The 24,192-nt window shown below is 29.6% G+C and overlaps 1 long non-coding RNA gene and 1 pseudogene across 4 annotated transcripts; both read left to right on the top strand.

Moving 5' to 3' along the window:
• Positions 1 to 13,170: 13,170 nt before the first annotated feature.
• LOC106380932 lies at positions 13,171 to 15,395 on the top strand. 4 transcript variants are annotated; one of them, XR_001276430.3, is made up of 6 exons: positions 13,171 to 13,532; positions 13,656 to 13,936; positions 14,018 to 14,324; positions 14,499 to 14,524; positions 14,613 to 14,780; positions 14,980 to 15,395. It is a non-coding gene; the product is annotated as an uncharacterized LOC106380932 (long non-coding RNA). The 4 variants fall into 4 exon arrangements; XR_001276431.3 differs by having other exon boundaries at positions 13,721 to 13,936; XR_001276428.3 differs by having other exon boundaries at positions 13,175 to 13,936.
• A 6,162-nt stretch (positions 15,396 to 21,557) lies between these two features.
• On the top strand, positions 21,558 to 23,276 carry LOC106377873 (annotated as a pseudogene).
• The last annotated feature ends 916 nt before the right edge of the window (positions 23,277 to 24,192 follow it).

Here is a 24,192-nt window from a genome sequence, read left to right on the forward strand (position 1 = left end):
TTACTCGCAATACACTGTCGAGGACATTCTCAGTCAGCCAGGCAGAGAAAGTTTACCAGTCATAAACCCCGACCGACCGGAGGAAACTTTGTGGTATGTTACATTAATTATTATTTTTTGATTTTTTAAAAATTCTTTTATAACATTAATAAATAATTTATACTTTAAATTTGTTTTTTCAGGTTTGGGGTTGACGGATGTCTTGCATCGCACGCAACCGACACGATGAAAGGTTACTTCTCCATGCCACATCCGAACTGGAAAAAGACCCCGATCTACGTCAGAAAGACGTGGTTCAAAATTTACGCTATAAGTTACTATTCATTAATTCTATATACTTTAATTTTTTCATGATTTATACATTTTTTAAAGAAAAACTAATTTAAAATTTAAAATTTTTTTTACAGCAAAAATAACATTGGTCCATGGGGGTCACTGAGAGGGTGAGGAAAGCGTTTTACGCAAAGGCGAAAGTTCGCTTGTTGGACACGATCTCCAACTGGAAGGGTGACTGGATCGTGAAGGGGTATGAGCCTGGCAAACCCGCTGAGCTCACCACGGATGTGTGGGATGGCCTCATCCGTTATTGGCGGAATCCTGAGTCCATCAGAATCGCCCAGTCTTGCTCTGCCTCCCGTAACACTGTAGATGAACACGGCCACGGGCCGATGCTTCACTTTACGGGCCAAAAACCCCAAGCCGGTGTCCGTTTAGAAATGGTAATTAAATAATTTATTTAATTAATTTTTTAATACATATATATATATATATATATATATATATATATATATATATATATATATATGTATATTCTAACTTTCTTAAATGTTTTTAGGCCAAAGAGACGGTAATTAAATAAGGAACTTTATGAGAGGACCCACAAAAACAAGGCAGGCCAATTTCTAGATGACAAGTCCGAGCAACTCTTCAACGACTTGGTTGCTCAGGTTGAGGACCGCCAGACCCAGCTGACCCAGCAGTCCACCGACGGATTACCCGTCACCTTATCCACACTTGAAGTGGATAAGATTTACGAGGAGGTGAATTTTTAAAAAAATTAATTTTTTTTATTTTTCATTTAATTTAACTTTAAATTTTTACTAAGAATATTTATTTTTTGTTTTTCAGGTTGTCCCTAAGAAAAATGGACGTACGTTGGGGATTGGTTCCGTCAACGATGTTCCGAGAGCGACATCGTCTTATGGTCAGACACGGGATGATGAAGTCATTCAGCTGCGTAGGGAGTCCGATGAGCTGCGTAGAGAGTCCACTGAGCTGCGTCATGAGTTGGCCTCGACGCAATCTGCGTTCACAACTCGTGTGGGTGGACTCGAGGGCTTCCTGGACGTTGTATCGGCCACAAATCCGGAATTGGAGTCCTTGTTGAGGAACTTGCGACGACAAAATCCCATTCCAGGCGAGTCATCATCCGACACACATGCCGAGGCGGATGTAGAGAGGACGAGTGATGAATTCTACCGGGCGATGAACGACTCTTAGTTCTTTTTTTCGGTTCTTGTATTATAAATTCAAAACTTATTTATATATAAAATATTTTGGTATTGATTTTTTTTTTAGAATTTTAATTTTATTAATAAATTAAATAATTTTAATTATTTTTAAATTATATTTTTATATTCTGTCAAATAAAACAAAGCAAATTCGTAGCTAATTTACGATTTCTTTACGTGGAAACTTAACGAGTATTTTACGAGGAAAACCTTACGAGGAAATGACGAGGAATAATAAACGAGTACTTTACGAGAAAATGCTTTCAAGTTATTTACGTGTTCTTTACGAGGAAATACTTTCGAGATATTTACGTGTAATTTACGAGGGGCACCTTTCGAGGTATTTACCAGGAAATGAAGCGACGTCCTTACGTGGAATATTTACGTGGTTTTTACGACAAAATATTATTCTTCGTCTTTACGACGAAATCATTTCCTCGCTAAGTTACGACGAATTGGCGAGGAAGTATGCGTTACGACGAACGTTTAACGACGAAACGTGTTTCTTCACTAATTCCTCGTAAACCCGATTTTACGAGGAATTAGAGAGGAAAACCGCCATCGTTGAATTTGTGTTTTCTTGTAGTGAGTTACCTTGAATTTATGATAGGGAAGTTATAGTTTCTAGTTTCTACCATACACCATCCAGGTGTTTAATACGTTCCTGCATGATGATAAGTTTTTGATAAATTTCTACAACATTTTGTGTGCGTACCATTCCTACATGCACTTTTTAGGAATATATATTAAGTATTACATATATCGATACGGAGAGAGAAAAGTGGGTGGGTAACGCCTTGGCAAAAAAAAAACAAACCCAAAAATTTAAACGACTGAAAACCTGATTTGTTTAATTTTTGATCAATATTGAATTTAGTTTAGAGAAACATCCTAATGAGGCTTAAAAGTAAGTTACATCTAAAAGAGAGTTATTTATTTAGTTTCTTTATTAAATACTAGATATGGATCCGTGCTTTGCACGGGTTTGATTTTATGTTTGAAGTTTACGAAAAACATAAAAAGAATAAAAATATTTTCACATTAGTTCTTGAATTTTTTAGTATATATTGGTATAAGACTTATTTTAGTATAATAATCAGTTTTCCTACATAAATTTTGATTAGTATTTCTACTTCAATAATCATGGTGTTTTAAAATAGTATATTAATTTTTTTCTGTAAATAATTCACTTTAAATTATTTTTAATATTGTAGTTAATTGAAACATATAGGATTGGTGTAAACTATCTATATTATTTATATTGTGTAAGAAAATTTAAAAAAAAATCAAAATTGATGTTAGACGACACCAATAAATATGTATGATAGATATTCAGCTAACTATAAAATATATTGCTTGATAAACATAAAATTTGTTTCATGCTACCCTACCTTAGATAGTGTGACTATAACCTCTTTCTATATATCAGATATTATTGAAAATTTCTTGATATACAATATTTTGTAGAACACTATTGTCGATATTTTTTGTGTCTACTTTAAGAATGTTGAAGTCATGCAGTTGTAGTGACTCTTTGATAGTGAAGCATACAATTGTCCATGAGAGATCATCTTGCATTTGTTGGTGTGAGACTTATTTTGGGAATAAGAATCTGTTGATTATTGATCTCAGTTAAGATTTCTGCTTCCGTAATCATGTTGTCTAGGATGGTTATTAGTATTATTTCTTTTCGTTGATTTAAATGCCTTAATAACATGACCGGAACATCTATTTTGAGATCAATTTTGTGATTTGGAATCCCTGAAAATTTTAACGTATTTAAAAATCTGTGGGATCCAGAATATACTGATTTGTAATTTCTTCTTTGTCGTTACCAATACTATCAGAACACAAATATTCTTTTTGCTCACCATCTAAGCAAATTAACATATTATTCACTTTACCAACAGTTTCATTCCTTATTCTTTGGAGTAAACATTGCTTTTTAGATGAGATAATTCTTGTCTATATAGACGTTGTAGTGCATTCAATAGGAGCTGCATTGTTTTGCAAGAAAAATTTGTTGTCTATCTCAGAAAGTAAATTATGTGAACATCAGTTTAGATGTGAAAGTACATACAGAAAAACTCACCTAAATATAAAAGTCAATTATTCATAAATAAATTGACATTGACATTAACTTAGCTACAACAGTATAACCAATTTATATTTTCGATAAGAACAAACACATATAAGCATAATAGTCACATTAATTTTTGTACAACAACATAATTGCATAACATCTATTTGGCTATATGTACAAACGTGAAAGTAGAATTGTGGCAATAACTAACGTACAGCAGCACAACAATTATGACAAAAAAATCAACATCAGTTTAAGAAGAAAAAAAATGTGACGATCAGGAAACCTAATTATTTCGTCAACATGTGACAAAAAAAAAGATCACACAAAGATACGAAAGAACATGCAGAAAAACTCACCTACTATTTTTCTTCTACTCTTATTATGTTTGCTGACCAAATATGAGAGAGATTAATCCAAAATACAGATGTTAATAATTGTAGTTCTTTTTGGTTTATGATTTTAAACAGAAAATTAAATATTTAATTAGGAAAGTTGATTATTCATAAAAATACTGAAATAATTATTCTACAATTTTTTTTGTTTACGATTTGAAGAAATGAAAATTACTATTAAACATTCTTTTACAATTTTATGTTTATAATTTTAGAAAAGGACCATTACTATCAAATATTTTTTATAGTTATCATTTCTGTAGGGTTTTATAAAAGGAAAATTATTATTAGATAGATTATTTTACAAATACTTTTTGTTTAGAATTTTTAAAAAGAAACAAATTTATAAAAAATACTACCAAGTAATTTTTAAACTTACTTCTTTTTTAAAATCGTTTTTATTATCTTATCTTATACATTTATTAACCAAGAGATGTTTTGATATACATCACAATTTTAAAAGAAAAATTACTATCATATTTTACAATGCTGACAAAAATATACATTTTACAATTATCTTTTATTTAGGATTTTAGAAAATGGAAATTAATATTAAGTATGTTATTTTACAAATATTTGTCTTAGGATTTGTAAAAAGGAAATTTTCTAGAAACACCTACTGTTAAATAAATTTCAAAATTAATTATTTCTATTAAATCATTTTCAAATTTGTATTTATTATCTTAGCATATATATATTTAATCATGAGAGATTTTAATATACATCACAATTTTAAAAGCAAAATTACTATCATATTTTACAATGCTGAAAAATTCATATTTTACAATGATCTTTTCTTTTTAAATTTTAGAAAAGGGAAATAAATATATTATTTTAAAAATATTTTTTAGGATTTGTAAAAAGGAAATTTTCTAGAAACAGATACTATTAAATAACATTTGAAATTAATTCTTTCTATAAAATAATTTTAAAATTTTGTATTTATTATCTTAGTATGTATATATATATATATATATATATATATATATATATATATATATATATATATATCATGAGAGATTTTAATATACGTCACAATTTTAAAAGCAAAATTACTATAATGTTTTACAATGCTCAAAAAAAAATCATATTTTACAATTATCTTTTCTTTAGGATTTAGAAAAGAGAAATTAATATTAAATATATTATTTTTAGGATTTGTGAAAATGAAATTTTCTAGAAACAGCTACTATTAAATAACTTTTGAAAATACTATTAAATATTTTTAAAAATTCGTATTTATTATCTTAGGATATATATATATATATATATATATATATATATATTTAATCATGGGAGATTTTAACATATGTCGGTATATTAAAAGAAAAATCACTATCATATAATTATTTGCTTAATATTTTTAGAAAGAAAAATTATTATTAAATAATATTTATAGTTACTTTTTTACAAATATTTTTAATTAGAAGATTGTTTAACACATGTCAAAATTTTAAATATATAATTGCCACTTGTCAAAAAATCCTATTTTACAAATATCTTTTCTTTAGGATTTTAGAAAAGGGAAATTAATATTAAATATATTATTTTACAAATATTTTATTTTAGGATTTGTAAAAAGGAAAATTTCTAAAAACAATTAAATAACTTTTGAAATTAATTCTTACTATTAAATAATTTTAAAATTTCATATTTTTTATCTTAACATATATATATTTAATCATGAGAGATTTTAACACATGTCGATATATTAAAAGGAAAATCAATATCATATAATTATTTGCTTAATATTTTAAAAAGGAAAATTATTATTAAATAATATTTATAGTTACGTTTTTACAAATCGGGTTTTTGTTATTATCTAATTATATATTTTTAGTTAGAAGATAGTGTCACAATTTTAAAAGCAAAATTACTATAATGTTTTACAATGCTCAAAAAAAAATCATATTTTACAATTATCTTTTCTTTAGGATTTAGAAAAGGGAAATTAATATTAAATATATTATTTTTAGGATTTGTGAAAATGAAATTTTCTAGAAGCAGCTACTATTAAATAACTTTTGAAAATACTATTAAATATTTTTTAAATTTTGTATTTATTATCTTAGGATATATATATATATATATATATATATTTAATCATGGGAGATTTTAACATATGTCGGTATATTAAAAGAAAAATCACTATCATATAATTATTTGCTTAATATTTTTAGAAAGAAAAATTATTATTAAATAATATTTATAGTTACTTTTTTACAAATATTTTTAATTAGAAGATTGTTTAACACATGTCAAAATTTTAAATATATAATTGCCACTTGTCACAAAATCCTATTTTACAATTATCTTTTCTTTAGGATTTTAGAAAAGGGAAATTAATATTAAATATATTATTTTACAAATATTTTATTTTAGGATTTGTAAAAAGGAAAATTTCTAAAAACAATTAAATAACTTTTGAAATTAATTCTTACTATTAAATAATTTTTAAATTTCATATTTTTTATCTTAGCATATATATATTTAATCATGAGAGATTTTAACACATGTCGATATATTAAAAGAAAAATCAATATCATATAATTATTTGCTTAATATTTTAAAAAGGAAAATTATTATTAAATAATATTTATAGTTACTTTTTTACAAATCGGGTTTTTGTTATTATCTAATTATATATTTTTAGTTAGAAGATAGTGTCACAATTTTAAAAGCAAAATTACTATAATGTTTTACAATGCTCAAAAAAAAATCATTTTTTACAATTATCTTTTCTTTAGGATTTAGAAAAGGGAAATTAATATTAAATATATTATTTTTAGGATTTGTGAAAATGAAATTTTCTAGGAACAGCTACTATTAAATAACTTTTGAAAATACTATTAAATATTTTTAAAAATTTGTATTTATTATCTTAGGATATATATATATATATATATATATATATATATTTAATCATGGGAGATTTTAACATATGTCGGTATATTAAAAGAAAAATCACTATCATATAATTATTTGCTTAATATTTTTAGAAAGAAAAATTATTATTAAATAATATTTATAGTTACTTTTTTACAAATATTTTTAATTAGAAGATTGTTTAACACATGTCAAAATTTTAAATATATAATTGCCACTTGTCACAAAATCCTATTTTACAATTATCTTTTCTTTAGGATTTTAGAAAAGGGAAATTAATATTAAATATATTATTTTACAAATATTTTATTTTAGGATTTGTAAAAAGGAAAATTTCTAAAAACAATTAAATAACTTTTGAAATTAATTCTTACTATTAAATAATTTTAAAATTTCATATTTTTTATCTTAGCATATATATATTTAATCATGAGAGATTTTAACACATGTCGATATATTAAAAGGAAAATCAATATCATATAATTATTTGCTTAATATTTTAAAAAGAAAAATTATTATTAAATAATATTTATAGTTACTTTTTTACAAATCGGGTTTTTGTTATTATCTAATTATATATTTTTAATTAGAAGATAGTTTAACACATGTCACAATCTTAAATATATAATTGCCATGTGTCACAATCGTGTTAATTAGCACCTTTGAAGAACCAAGTTTTATATAATAAGATTGAGTAATTTATTTTAGATTTTGGTTGGAATTGGATATTACTCAATATTTAATTAATAAACTAAATAAATTACTCTTCTTTTAGATGTAATAGTATCCAAAATATTACACTCCGATCTCTTGACTCAATCCTCAACTTCGAATCCCCAATTACTAGAAACAGACAAATGTTGCAACCGACATGATGAAAATGAGTAATTAAACTTGATTTTCCCCGTTTGATGACGAATCTCGATTTTTGTAGTATGGGAGAGAATAGTGAGGTTACCTAATATAGTAACCTACGAGTATTTTTTAGGACTGCGGGGACTAGCTGGTCCAATATTAAACTCTATTTCACTTGTTTTTGATGGTCTATTTCGAATTCTAGACACATATTTTTAAGATAAAGATTCTAGACGCTTAAAAAAAGATCCTAGACAAAAGGTGTTCATCTGATCGATTTATTGACACATATGAATACTTTTACAAAGGTGTATCATTTGAAAGTCCCCGTCGAAAAAAATATTGGGAATAACGTTATAAGAAAACTTTGAATTATTTTAAACATATACTATGTATATATATAATTTAATATTTGCACCAAAAAATATACTCCCACATGATCTACTATTAAGATTAATGGAATGGGGAACGTTCAAGTAAATCAACACATTTCCCTCATCAATTTGTTTTTATTCCCGTATTTTGATTGAATCTTTTCAGTATAAGTTCTTTGATCTCAGTTCTCGTGTGATATTGCTCTATCTTCTTGTAAAATGCAATATCCAATCAGAGACTTAACAAATAGCACTGTTAGATCTGGGGCCAATCTCTCTGTTAGATACACAAGATCTTCCAGCTTCAGTTAATTAAGTGATAGATATTGTTGTATGGCACATGAGACTTGTTCACCCTTCATATTTTAGATATGTGCTGTTTTAGAGGATTTGGGGTCATCGAAGTTCAAGATTAAACACAGTGCGTATTTCCATACATGTCATTTGGAAAAGCAGAAAAAACTCTCATATCCATCTTTAAGCAACATTTGTCATACAAACTTTGAGTTATTAACTATTGATATATGGGAAGCGTTTTTGATCAATACCATTGATGGGTATCTATTCTAACAACCGTCAACCGTCGATGGCTATTTCAGAGCCACGTGGATATACTTACTTTGTGCAAAGAATGAAGTTTTAAAGGTATTTCATTCATTGTACTAGTTTAGAACTAGTCTAATATTAGAGTCAAATCAGTGTGACTAGATAAATGCTCTTTAACTTCAGTTTACTTGCATCTACCAAAAAATGGTATTGTGGCTTGCATCTACCAAAAAATGGTATTTTGGCTTATCACCCATGTCTTGAGACTCTGGAGCATAATTCAATCGTTGAACACAAACATCAATATATAGTGAATGTTAGTTGAGCTTTGAATTTCCAGTCCAATGTTCCTCTGAATCTATGGGGAGACTGAATGTCTGTAATAAGTTGGCTTCATCCATGGTACAATCACTAAGACTATGGAGAACGCGCCTAGGTGCTGTTTGATTCGTTCATTAAATTGAGATAGTTAAGTGTCAATCGAGCTAATTATAAAATCTTGTGAACAAATGTGAATTAACCTTGAAAGAAACCAAGAAAATAGGAGGAAAACTCGACTGAGGCAAATACCAGTTTTTAGGGTTTGTATATTACTTGTGTAAGTGAACCATTTACATCCCTTAAACATGTATTTACACAACATAAAAACCTGATATTTCTTTTCCACTTATGAAAATTTATTTATCTACTAAAAGTGGTTTCGTAATCCTATAATACATATTGTACCACGAGAAATATTTCGTCCGCACCCCCAGTATGTCAATCTTGATAATAAGCCAATCCGCCTAGCCCCGCTTTGGCGAGTCATATGAATGTGGATTTTTACTTGTGCACTGATTTAAGTCACTTTAATAATCAATAAACTCCACCTTAAAAATTATGCAAGACTCTCTATACTGTCTAAATTCTGGGGAACCTCCTTTGCTTCTAGCATTGGCCAACATGTAAGAAATACAAGCAATGCTTGAACTTCTTCCGTGGTAACGAGCTTGGTCAACATGTCAGCTGCCTTTTTGATGTGTGCACCTTTTCCAATAACACTTATTCAAAAACTGCTATCTCCCTTATTTTGTGAAACCTTATATAGCATGTGCTTTAATTTAATCCTAGCATGATACATTTGATTTTTGGCCAGCCACAACACACTATGGCCATCATAGTGTAGCTTAACCACATATCCGATTAAGCCTCTTATGTATCTTAGAATCCAATTGTTAGAGTCCAATGACTTCTATCAAGATTTGTGATATACTTTTTTACTTGACTAATTGTTTGTACTCAATCTGGTCTAGTATACACCATTTCGTACGAAGCATCCAACTGTTGTAGGATAAGGAACTTGTGCTATATCTATGCTCTTTTCAGCAGATTTAGGATACTGTTTTACTAAAACTATGATGTGTTTCGGCAGAAGTGTAAAAAACTGGTTTTGACTTTTCCATATAGAGTAGTTTATTCAATATTTTGTATCATTGTTTTATGATAATAAATCGGTGTTAAAAACATCGTCATTTTTGTTAGACATTTATTTATTTTATTATCTAATTGCTAGTAAACTTTAGTGAAAATTGGCACACAAAAAACTATTACTCTAATCCACTTTTTAAATTCAGCTAGTGATCACCCTACATACATTAAATTCATTTGTGTTGCACTGATTACAACTAGTATCAATGTGGTTTCTCTCTCCATGAAAAAGCGCTATTTTATTATTCATAATCATTTCAAAAACTTTAATACTATCTACCAGCAAGTAGCTTTCTTATATAGAGGAGACGAAAGGTGGGAGAAATCATATCATCATTATTTCTTTTAAAAAAGATGTTTAGAGCTGTGTCCAAATCTCTCCGTTTCTCTCCCGCCCATTATGCGGCGAAACTTGGCTTCAGCAGCATCAGAGAGGACCGTGGACCATTTGCTACTCAAGATCAGCCAATGCCACCGGCAGCTCCTGGCGATGATGATGACGTGCCGATATCCCAGGAAGAAGCTTGGGCTCGTGAGTTGAGGTTGAGAAGGGAGAAACTTCAGTCGAGTTACGACAACTCCACTAAGAAGTTAGTTAAGATGGCTTGGAATTTGGCGGAGACTGATTGCCCAGAGAAGAAAAGTGTTATTTACGAGAGGATTGGAGAGATCTTGAGGAAACAAAAGGAGATGAAGTGTGACATGGAATATGTGGATAATGAGATACTGTGGATGATGTCAGAGGATGGAAGCGGTGGTAGTGGTGATGACGCCGGAGACGGCACTGGCGGTGACGGAAGCGGTGGCAGCGATGGCAACAGAGGTGGAGACGGTACTGTGTAAGTTCTTTGTCGTCTGGCTTGGTTTTAAGGAATGCTTGTTACCGAATGCTTGTGTGTCTTATTTTAGTATTGTTGTTAACGAATGATTATGATTATCTAGTTTTAAGTAATGTCTGTGTGTGTTAAGGAATGATTGTACGTTTTTAAGGAACGCTTGTGTTTGTGTGTCTTATTTTAGTATTGTTGTTAGCGAATGGTTATGATTATCTAGTTTTAAGTAATGTTTGTTTTAAGGAATGATTGTATGTTTTTAAGGAAGCTTGTGTTTGTGTGTTTTATTTCAATGTTTTTGTTAAGACTTATTAATCTCATTAAGGGTTGTTAACAACTAGTTAAGGCTTTTCTCCCTTCCAATATTCTCCAAGAAAATATATTGCTCATAACTAACAAGTTTAAGTCAATAATTGCCCAATAAAAACAAAAGATATTGATGTAATCTAGTTACTCATACATTTCTAAAAACAAATTGTCTTAGGTACAGTTTTTTATACCTCATCAGGTTTGTTCACTCATATACTACTTAATAACAAATATATAATAGAAACATATGATAGTTTAAACTATAACTGACAATATCTGGAAAAAATATGATATCTCAAAACATATTTCATCTAACGTTAACCCATGCATGCAAATTAAGCCTTACTAATTCGACTAATTAACTAAAAAAGAAAATCTGAAGGCGTTTCAATATTTATTAACTATGGTATTATCAATCAACATTAACTTCTATAATTTATGTCAAAATTTAATGTATCGTTTCCATTTAATTTGTACACCCAATTGAAAGCTGTAGCTATGCTCTACGATGCATGAGTATGCATGAGACAAAAGAGCTGTTTTATTTGTATTATATAATCAGAAATACAGTTAAAACATTAATACTGGCGAGTGCATATGTTTTATTATATGTGCATACACTTCCCATTTTTTTACGACGGTGCATATGTTTTCCCTTGTACTTACTAGGCACGATTTCTGCAAAAAAAAAGAGACCATTAAAACGAAGCAAAATCCCTGATAAGACTTATAAAGCATATGCTAGACTATACTAAAGCATTTTCCTTAACCAAAATGAAATACCTGAAAAGATCATCAGTTTTTGTTTGTTAGAAATTTATTTATTTTATCTTATTACTAGTGAAAATTAGATAGCTAATGGAACCATATAAACGAATGATGATCTTTAGGCAAAGATTTGAAGTAATCACTAATCAACACTGGATATAAAGTATCTCTAACTCCATACATTTTATATTTTGTACTTGCCTATTTATTTAAATAGGCAAGGATAAAATATTTAATTAAGCGTTTAGAAATATAAACTCATAAACAAACAATTTATACACTCAAGCGTTTAACAAGAACAATTTATACACTCGGGCCATACAATTACATATTGATCCTTAACTCTGCAATGAACACTGATCATGTAGCATCAACGACAAAACCTTAAAAGAGAAGAGAAAAAAAGTACAAAACAACATTTTCTGTACATCTCACAACAACTAATTATACTTCTTCGTTTAGAATAAGAATTGATGGTTTTGTGGCCGATAAGGATACAGAAGATGGGGATCCAGTGTGTTTGGAACCATTCACGAATAAAAATAGGAGTCTAACTAGAAACCACCATAGACACACTAAGATCAAATAGGAAATGAACAAAAAAAAATGTAGGTATGAAGGAAAATGATTATTCCTTCTCAAATTTAGTCAAAGAACAAATTTCTTTATAATACTATACAAAATGAGAAATAATAGAAAGAAAAACTATTTCTCATGATTTCCTAAGAATGTTAAAAGTTTAATATTTTATTTTTATTCTTTTGGTCACAATTTAAAACCGTTTTTGATGACATGATTACTATGTTTGGTCTTTATTATAGTAAAGTTCCAATGGTCACATAAAAAATTAATGGAAATAATGAATTCATTTCTAAATATTTACATATAGTTTTTGTCATCATTTTAGTTTTAAGAACTATATAGAACAAAAACATCTATCTATCTATATCTATCTATATATATATAAAAAAAAAAGTTTGTCTTCCTCCTCTTGTGCCACGTCACTAAGTCGTGCGTTTTGAGAGCGACACCTGTCGGCTTTAACAAAACTCTGCGTTTCATTTTAGTCAAAAACAAATTGGGCTTTCCGGAGATCTTTATAGTTACGGCCCAAAACCGATCAGGCTTTTGTCTTTATCTCCTTCACGCCTCTAGGGTTCATGTTCTTCAATAAGCGATCTCTAAAAAAACTTCTGAAGCTTTCTCACACATCTTCAATGGTGTGTCGAGGGATTTGGCTGACTGAAATCGAGTCGTCTCCCACTATCCCCCATTCAATGGTCCCATTACTTCCTCAAAGACGAACAATCCAGACCTACAAATAAGGGTTCTTAGTCTATCAGATCCATCCACTTCTCATTAGAATCCTTAGAAACCCTCACACCAGGAATGGGTGTCCCAACACTGTCGGAGTCCGATTGTTTAGATTCTGGGAAGTCCAAAATCTTAAGAAAGGCGGCGAACTCATAGCCTAAGTGTCTAATGGGTGTCGACATGCTCCTCAAGTATTTCCGGTGTCGTGTAACTCTTTTTTTTTTTTTTTTCGAGAAAAATGTCATATAACTATTTCTTCCTCCTTGCACTACTTTTTTTTAAACTCAAACCAGAGATTTAATCTTTTGTTTTAGACCTATCACAGTCGACAATGATTTAAGGTTCTGTTAACGCACACTGGCTCAACACCTTCAAACAGGAAGGCTCAATGTACTCTGTTACTGGGTTCGACATTACACGTAGTAACCAAAACTTCAAGCTGTCGGATTCCAAGCTCTCCGTACGGTTCAATGATGAGACCTGAGACGACCGACTTTGCTGAGATTACCGAATAGGTTAATCTGATACCTTTAGAGTTATTTCTGCAATGAGGGAAATCTGCTTGCTTTTACTAACACCAATACTTATCTTCCTGGTTGGTTTATAAGATTCTGCTTCAAAAATAGAGAATTCAAATTCTATGCTGATGTTGTGATTGTTTTTATATTTTGTTCAGACATTATTGGTCAGTTGACCGGGATCAAAAGCACATTCAGCGAAGAAGCACACAGCAAAGGCCGTGTTATGGCAACCATTAAAATTCAAAGGCTCAGCCTCATTCTCATATCCAAAAGTTTCTTTATTGGCGTCTGTTCTCACATTAAAAGAATAAAACTTTTAACATTAGTCCAAACATTATACATGTACAGGGATGTATCGGGTTGGTTTCGTGTGTTCAATGCAATGGCTACTGCATTTCTTGAAAATTACAGAGCTACGGCCTAGACCCAAAGGTTATTGTGTCAACCCAAAAATTGTTGGAGGTAGTTATACTTATGTTGTTTGTTTGCTGGTTTTTCAGAGAATTGCTTATATGTTTTTATTTATTTAATTACATATCAAACAATCTCTACAACTCTCTGTAACTGATATACAATTCATATGCATGTTGGTTATTCCTGAACGCAACTTCTGGCACCTATTTCTACTTTGACAAGGTGGCAGGCAACAGTTATTTTCAGAGGTATGTATACTTCCATAATCCATTCTGCTGTTTATATACTACACCAGATTATTAAACACCAGATCATAACCCGAACTCGACACCACAGTGCATTAGGTTGGAGTCAAATGCCGGCATAAACCAAATAACTGCTCCGTCTGTTTTTTAATTTCTGGGACAGTCATTACTTCCCATTTCTTCAGCCCTATGCTTGATTTCTCTCACCTTTTCTGAAATCAAGTTGCAGCACTTTTACAATGAACTTGTGGAGTACAAGGTAATATGTTATCATTTTACTTAGTCTTTGTACTGCTTCCCCTTATTATTACACAGAGAGAGTCCTGAATTGATTTGTAACTAATTTTATACTATTATAGATGATCTTTGGTTAACACAATTAATGACTGTACATGACTGTTATCTTAAATTGTTGGTATGTATCTCATGCATTCATGTCTCTGTTGTGTGTCTTTTAGGCTGGTGATTTTACCGCTCAACAGAGTGAGATAGAATCGCAACAAGTGGATAAAGACGCACTCGAGGCTTTTTGCTGCATGAAGTACGAAATTTGCGACTGTTTTACTTCTTCAAGTTGTGTTTTCCACAAACATCTTTATACGAAGTCGACAATGTATCATTGAGGAGTTCGTTGTTGATCCCAACCCTGTGGAGAAGGCTAGCTTCTTATTTTCCACTCTTAGCTTCTCCTAGACATTAAAAGTGCGGCATTTTTCTATTGCAGGAATTTGCATGCTTTTTTAACGTATATTTGTTCCCTCATAGGCTCATGCAATTTAGTCTAAAGTTCATATGTAGTTTCTTCGTTCTCATATGCATATGCTTATATTTGACATTTTCCTCTATCTCTATTGTTTTATTTCTGTTCTGGTGATCTACCTAGCCAATAATTATTCGACATGGAATGTTGGCTTTTGCTGAAAAAATATATTTATTCTGTTTTTCTCTACTAGAGATTGATTTATGATCTAAAATAATGCTCAAGGCGAAGAAAAATGTATTTTATTCCGGGAAAAAAGCATAAAGTTGTTTAAAAAAAAGATATTCAAAGCTTTTGGGGCCAATGACTATCATTTCAGTGATCTTGGCAGATGCCCTCAGATGATGATTGAAGTATATATAATCTCTTGATATGTGAGTGAAGAATTCTATGTATTTTTTTTTAATCTGCAGAAGGCATGGGCATCCGGGTCTTCGGGTCGGGTTCGGGTCGGGTATTATCGGGTTCGGGTCGGTTATTATCGGGTCCTAGCAATTTAGACTTATATAGGTACCTATAACTTTTCGGGTCGGTTCCGGGTCGGGTCGGTTCCGGGTCGGTTCGGGTCTATAATTTCAATACCCGTAAAATACCCAAAATTTTCGGGATATTTCGGATCCGGGTCGGTTCGGGTATTTAGGACCCGAAATAGACCCAAAATGGATCCGAAAACACTAAAAATACCCGAAGAACCGCAAAAATACCCAAAATTTTATCCAAAATCAGACCCGAAAACCCAAAACATACCTGAATTTTATCCGAATACCCAAATTATATTTTCTAAACATTTAAAATTTCACCAAAAACCTACAATTATACCCGAAAATCCAAACCCGAAACTTTTAAAAAAATCCGAAATACCAAAAATATACCCAATCACCCAAATATACTAGTATATACAATTATTTGCGGGTACTTCGGGTACCCGAACGGGTCTCGGGTAGGACCCGGACCCGAACCGAAACCCGCGGATCCAAAAAAAAAGACCCAATAGGTACTTAGCATGGATCCGGACCCGGACCCGGATCCGGACCCGAACCTGTATTTTCGGGTCGGTTCTGGTTCGGGTCTTCGGGTCCGGGTAAAATGCTTAGAACTATTAGTTTTGTCACGAGTTACAGATGATAACCATATGAAGTTGCAATCCGTTCTTTTGAACAATACCAACGACAAACGTATCATTTATGAATATCCTATCTCAACCAAATGCAATCCTCTACAGCCCAAGCTATTCATATAAATGTTAATCATAACACTCACAAATCCATTCTTCCGACCCCAAAATATACAGCAAACCGCATTTAACAAATTGATTTGTTTTTTTATCACTGGGATTTTACTTTGATTAGCTTTGCATTATTACCTTCAATATAACATTCTACTTTTAATAAGAAACTAGATCTCGATCCGTGCAACCGCGCGGATGTTTGTTTTTAGTTTATTTTAGATCATTAGTAGTATATATTTTTTTAAAGTTAATCATATATTTAAATGTTTATATAACTATTTCAGATACAATATTTAATAATTTTATAGTTTATATATTGTAGTTAATCAATTGTTTAAAACCGTCGTATGTATTTATTGTTTCTTATTATATATTTATCTTATTGTATTTGCATTTAGTTCTTAAACAAATTACTATATGCATGAAACAACATATTTGAAAATTATTTTGTATTTTAATTTATGCTAAATTTGGGTCCGCCTTTCAAAGCTGGATTTTTTTTAGCAATATATTTTACTTTTATTAATTTTAGATAATATTATTATATATAGAAAAATCTTAATTTTATACATGTATTATATAGTTTGCTAGTGTTAAGTCCTTATGTTATCGTAGTATATTTTTAACATAAATATTCTATATTTATGAAAATTAAAATTTATGAATTAATCATTTTTAGTTCAATATAATAATTTTATTTTAACATGATTGATTATGTTAGCTTTAATGAAATACATATTAAATTTTATACATGTATTATATAGTTTGATAATGTTAACCCGTCTTACCAATATATTATATTTTTTAAAATAAATATTTATGATTACAAAAATAAATTATATATAAATATATTAATTAATATAATTTTACTATATTTAGCTCAATATAATAATTTTTTTAATACGATTGATTATGATTATATAATTGATAAAAAATAGAATAATTTTTTTTTATTTTTCATTTTATAAACGATAACTGAATATATTATTGTATAACAATATTTCAAAACTAATTACAAAATTAGTGAAAATATTTACATATTATTTTTGAAAATTTAGATCTTGTTTAAATCTTTTCAAACAGATTTGTTAGATTTTTAAAAATATATATTTTTTTTATATTTGAAATGAAAAGATATTAAAATATATTATGATTAAAGTAGTTCAAAGATTTTATGTGTTATTAGTTTTAATAAAATACATGTAATAAAATTTCTAAAGGATGGTCCAAATTAAAAAAAATTACACATGAAAAAAATTATGATTTCTATTTTAATAGAATATATTAAAGATAAACATTCCATTTGACTACTCAAATCTAGTCATAGATGAGTTTAAAGTTGTAGAGGTTGATCATTATTATAAAGCAATGAGTAGATAAATTTAAATTAAATTATTCTAAGCCAATTATCCAATGATCGTAAGCCCAAGTCATAGTGTGTGATTCATTAGTGATGGCAAAATATGTTTGTTAAGTGAACCGATATTATAGGCGTTAGATATAGACGTAAGTTAGAAAATATTAATATGAAATAAATGATACATAATTTTCTAAAGGTCAATTTTAAAAATAAATCACACATAAATTAAGGTTGTGACTTTTGTTCTAATATATAAGATGCAACTTCAAATAATCACCACTTCAACTCTAATAACATGTCAAAAGACTATGATTCCAACATAAAAAAATAAATAATCTTATAACATATACAAAAAAATTATCCACAATCCAATCCTTCTCAACATAAATATTACGTGCCATAATTAAGTAACGCACCAAATATGGAATCAAATTTTTGTAAAAGGAAATAACATGAAAACCATTTAAAGTCCTTATAGCATATCAATGCCACAACTCTTTAATATAAAAGAAAATATTGTAAACAAGCAAAATATATTTTATCACGTATAATCTGTTCTCACCTAAAACCTTTTAAACATATTATACACATTTCTTACAAATGTAAACCTAAAACACAAACTACGAAATCATAAAATCTATATTCCCGTACGTAGGGCGGACCGATCCTATTACTTTATAAAAACTGGTAATAAAAATAATAATAAATATTCTTTCTCGTTTTTTATTTATTTTGTTTTTATGCCTTGCTTTCTGCCATTAATCTAGTGGTCACCATTTTTAGCCTCAGAACTACGAAGTGGTCGGACGAAATCAAAAGTTCTAAACAGACTACACAAGTGAACCGGCAAAACAAAATCAGTTATCTCAATCTATTAAAAGAGGAGTACAAAATAAAAATACCCCTTAGTTTTACAAGTTATTTACATTCCAAAGCCACTGAATTTAATGAACCTATTTTTAAGTTTTTTTTGTCTTTTACAGATTATAAATATATATCTTAAATCTATTTTAAACAGAAAAATGGCTAAAATCTAAAATTAACTCCAAAAAATATTCCTAATATCAAAGACATTCCAAGCTGAAAGTATCCTTAACATATTGTTATCAAATTAACTAAAATTATCAATCTTTCGTATACAATCAATATTCATGACTAACCGTATACGGTCTATTCGATAAATAATTAAGTATTATAAAACCTAAAATAAAGTTGAACAACAAGATTCTTTCTTATATATACCAACTATATAAAATTATGTCAATTTTAATTAAAATCGTCAATAGAATATTAGAAACACGAATATCCTTTTATAAAACTACTTCATAGTAGAAAATTTAATGTTCTATTACAAAATCGTAATATAAAACCTTAACTAACCAAATATGATATAATCTAAAATATTTTAAATTAATGTGGAATAATTTATCGTAAAATTAATTAAAAATGTTTTAAATTAATGTGAAAATTTTGTCTTAAAAATAGCACGAAATACCTAACTATTTATTCCTAAGAACTAAAAATGTTTAAAAGACAGTAAATAATCAATTAACATCACCAACTAGAACTATTATGTAAAATAAAAAATTGTTTATAAATATGTATTTTTAGGCATTTAAATTATTGATTCTATTGGAAATAAAATATAACAAGAAAAATATATATATATAAAATTGGCTAATATTATTTTTGTTGAAAACACAAAAAAAGTTATTGTGGATCTCTATTATCAAATTGTGTGTTTAAAATACATATTAAACAATTATTTAATATTTGTAAGCTTTTAATATATAAATATATATTATATTCAATCTTATAAAATAAATTTTGGACAAAATAAAATATTCATACTGGCGTGTGGATCAAAATCTATTATATATTAAAAGAAGAGCATTACAATATTTATCTGTGACACGAGTCATTATTAGAATGATTCTTATAATCCCTAAAGTTTTAATCTCATCCATCTAAAACATATACTATATTTTTATTAAATTAATTATTAATATATAAAATGATATTTTTTTCTTTCCATAAATAAAACCTACGAAATTACCTAGTATGACTAAAATATATATTATAATTAATAATTTTGAAAAATAACGATTTGATAACAATTTTTATATCCTTCATCATTTTTGTTTGATTTATATTATTAAAATAAATTTTAAAAAATCATATTCACCTTATAGTAAAAATAGATTTTTTGAATATGTTATATTTTGAATTTTAAGACGGCTTAAAATTACTAAAATCTGTTAAAATTCTCAAATATAAAAATTTGTGATCAATAGTATAAGTTTTTGTTATAACAAGATACAAATGATCATAAAATTATATGAATAGAAACTCTCATTTAATAGAATATTCATATTAAAAGTATATATATTGTAATACTGTTTAAATTAAATTATATATCATATAAAAAAAATAAATATTTTAGTTGTTAAATTTGCATTGACAGGTATTGAGAACTTAATATTATAAATTTTCAATTTGCATCGATTTATTAAATACCATTATAAATTACTAAAATTATTAAAAGTCTACATTGAAATTTTTGTTTTCAGCAGTTTAAATTTTTTGTTATAAAAATAAAAATGTTCATAAAATCTTATGAGTACGAAATCTTATTTAATAGACAACTATATTAAAAAGTATACTATATGTGTATGTTAATATGTTTGAAATTTAACTATATACCATATAAAATAGGTAAATATGATTTTTGATATTTATAATAAAAAGATTGTAAATAAAAAAGAGTGATTATTTTAATTTATATGTTCATGCCAATTTAATTATATATGTAATAGGTACATTCTTCCAAATTATTCAATATATATATATATATATATATATATATATATATTATTTCTTATTTATAATATGTAAAAATGTAAAATAAATAATAGTATACTAAAAAGATTTGTATACAAAATGTTCATCATGCCGTACGGCTAGGCAAAAAATCCGAATCTGAAGAACCGAACCGAACACGATCCGAAAAAGGAGTACCGAACCCGAACCGAAATTGATTAAATATCCGAATGGGTTCAAAATTTTGGTATCTAAAGAACCGGGACCTAACCCGACCCGAACCGAAGTATTCTGGGTACCCGAATGTATCTGAAATAGATTTCTATACCCCCTATATAAATATATTTTAGATTTAATGTCTATTAAAAACATCCAAAATATATAAGATATTTTTAAATTGTCCAAAATACTTGAAAATATATACAAATAGTCAAAAGTAAATGTCTAAAATAGCTAAAATATACTCAAAACACCAAAAATATTTGAAATATCTATTAATTATCTATCCAAATATTCAAACCAAATCAAATTATATGTTAAGTGTAAGCATTTTGCCATATGTTATTCAAATTTGTATGTAATATATTATTTTGCTTATAGATTTTGAGAAATTTAAAGTATATAATGAATTTTAAAATTTCAAAAATAGTTTTAATGGATTATCCGAACCCGAACCGAACCCGCAAAGATCCGAACCGAAATTTAGAAATATTTGAATGGGGCTGAAATCTTTGATCCCGAAAACCCGAAACCCGAATAGACCCGAACCGAACCCGAATGGGTATCCGAACGCCCACTCCTAATCATGCCAATTTAATTATATATGTAATAGACTAATATAGTCCTATATAAAAGTCTCTTACTAATATTTGTTTCCATAAAGGTCCTCTACAAATATAGAAAATATGAAAACTTGGTGTGCAAGGCCTCACACATGTATAAATGGAGGGTTTTAATTTTTTTTTTTTTTTTTTTTGGAGGGTTTTAATTTTAGGTGGAGAATATGGAAGAACTCCTTTTTTTCTCTCTTTAACCTCTTTGGCGAATATACATGTCTCTGTTTCTGAGTCGGCTCCGCCTTGGGAAAGAAGGGTTGGTGAGAAGATCATCTCTTCTGATTCTCTCTAATGGCTTGTCATCATCATCCTTACATCAAACCCCTCCTTATAATATCCTCGGCGCTAAACCTTGTGGAGAGGGTCTCGGGAAACTCATCATCAAGAATGCTAACGAACGTAACCCTACTGAACTGGAAAAGAAAGTGCCTATGGAGTTGGTGTATAATAATCATGGTAACGATACCATCGTTGGGGCATCTCATGGCTGGATAGCTACTCTCAAGAACGACGGAATCCTGCGTCTCCAAGACGATCTCAACCCATATGCATCGTATACAGAACCGAAACACATCCCTCTGCCTCCCCTTGTAACCATGAGACACTGCCAAACCAAAATCATCACCAACGTGTCAATGTCCTCATCTTTTCCGGATGATGATGAGACCTGTGTTGTAGCTGCTAAGTTCTTGGGAGCTCAGCTCAGCTTCTGCAAACCAGCCTCTCAGAGTAGTAAACCAGAGTGGACCAAAATCAGGATCAAAAACCCCTGTCTGTACTCCTCACGTGTCGTGTTCTCCAAGAAAGAGGAGATGTTTCGCATTCTTGGATCTCATCGGGTCATGGGATCCCTGCAAACCCAGCGAGGACCCCAAGTTGCAGATCTTGCATTTCCAAAAGATTCCTAAGCTGGCGAAGGCCACACGCGAGCTTATGGATTCGTGTTGCAAGAGCGAGCACTTGGTGGAGTCACCAGCTGGTGAGACTTTCTTGGTTAAGATGTACAGGAAGACATCCGAGATCAGCAAGGGTGGTATTGCAAAAATGAGGACGAGAGCTTTAATGGTGTTCAAGATAGATGAAGAAGGAAACGCTGTCTACACTCAAGACATAGGAGATTTAGTCATTTTCCTCTCGGATTCTGAACCATTCTGTGCCCCTGCTGCTTCCTTTCCTGGCTTGCACTCAAACCACGTTGAGTTCTTGGAAGCTTTCAACGAAGTCGCATATATCGATCTGTCTGGTCGCGCCTTCATTAGCTATATTGATTCTCACTTCCCTGCTTACTATATTCCTCCTCAAAAAATCTAGAAACCTAGTTTGGAATTGATGGCTGAGTCTTACTAAACCACTTGGTGTTTGCTAAGTGCAGTCTGTTTTTAATATTTCTGGAGTTTTTGCATTTGTTCCTTTGTTATGATTAGATAACTGATTGGCTCAATTCTTCAACAACAAAACCTCTTAATTAAAAGACCAATTAACACAACAAAATTCTCTGTACACATCTCACAACTCTTTTTTAGTAAATTTTTTCAGGGTTATTTCGCTTCAGAGGGTAATTCGAAAAGAAGAAAATTAACAAAGCTTTCGTTGTGAGATGTACGTAACGTCAGAGCTCCTCACTCCTCAGGGATGATATGGATTTTTATCTCCATAGTTCCTTGTAACCTGCGTTTACAATCCACACTATTGAGTGAGAAAATGTCATCCGACAAATTAATCAGGTACATAACATTAGCTAGCTGCTGATGCCAATCAATGCCTTCCATGTCCCTGAATCCATCCTACCCCTATACTCGTTAAACGTGATGACAAAAAGTAATTACCTTTGAAACTGGCGCAAACCAAGAGTGGTTTTCTTTATCTCACTTGCCTCTGGCCTTCTTAGAAGCCTTGGAGAATATTAAGATGTCCTGGAACCTGAAAGTGTTGAGAATCTGTCATAAGTTAACCAACATTCAGTAAAGATGAGAAGATTATTACCCGAAGAGGTGAGAATAACAAAACCTTTTCATAACATATATCGTTACTTGTGTTTGGCTATCCTGTATAAATGATCTCTCACACCTTGCATTATAAAACTTGTACATACATATAAAAAAGGTAAATATATTAGCACTTGTTGTATTATTGTTTTTTTGGTAAAATAAAATATTTGGTAAAAAGTAATCCGACCTGCATAATCTTACTTCCGGAAGAGTCTCGCATATTTGCTATTATTTGGGAATTGCGAGTGCTGGATCTTAAATTTGTAATGATCTCTCACACGTTGCATTATACCACTTGTAAACAATGCATATTAAATAGGAAGTTATTCTTGTGTTCACCAACCAATAGAATTTCATTATTTCAAATTCGATATCTTTTAAAAAAAGAAACAAAATATTGTTAAAATATATTATGTTTTTAAAATAAAAAGGTTAAAAAATTAAAAAAAAATAGTAGTTAGAGAAAAACGAATTAAAAAATAATAATAATATTATTATCGTCGTCAGCAAAACACTAAACCCTAAATCCTAATCCCTAAACCCTAAATCATAAACCCTATAAACCCTTGGGCAAACTCTAAACCCTTGGATAATTCATACTCTAAATCAAAAATACTAAATCCTAAAACCCTAAACCCTAAACCCTTGAGTGTTTAGTGTTTTTGATTTGGAGTTTAGG

This window comes from Brassica napus, chromosome C2 (genome assembly GCF_020379485.1).
Source record: "Brassica napus cultivar Da-Ae chromosome C2, Da-Ae, whole genome shotgun sequence".
NCBI lineage: Eukaryota > Viridiplantae > Streptophyta > Magnoliopsida > Brassicales > Brassicaceae > Brassica > Brassica napus.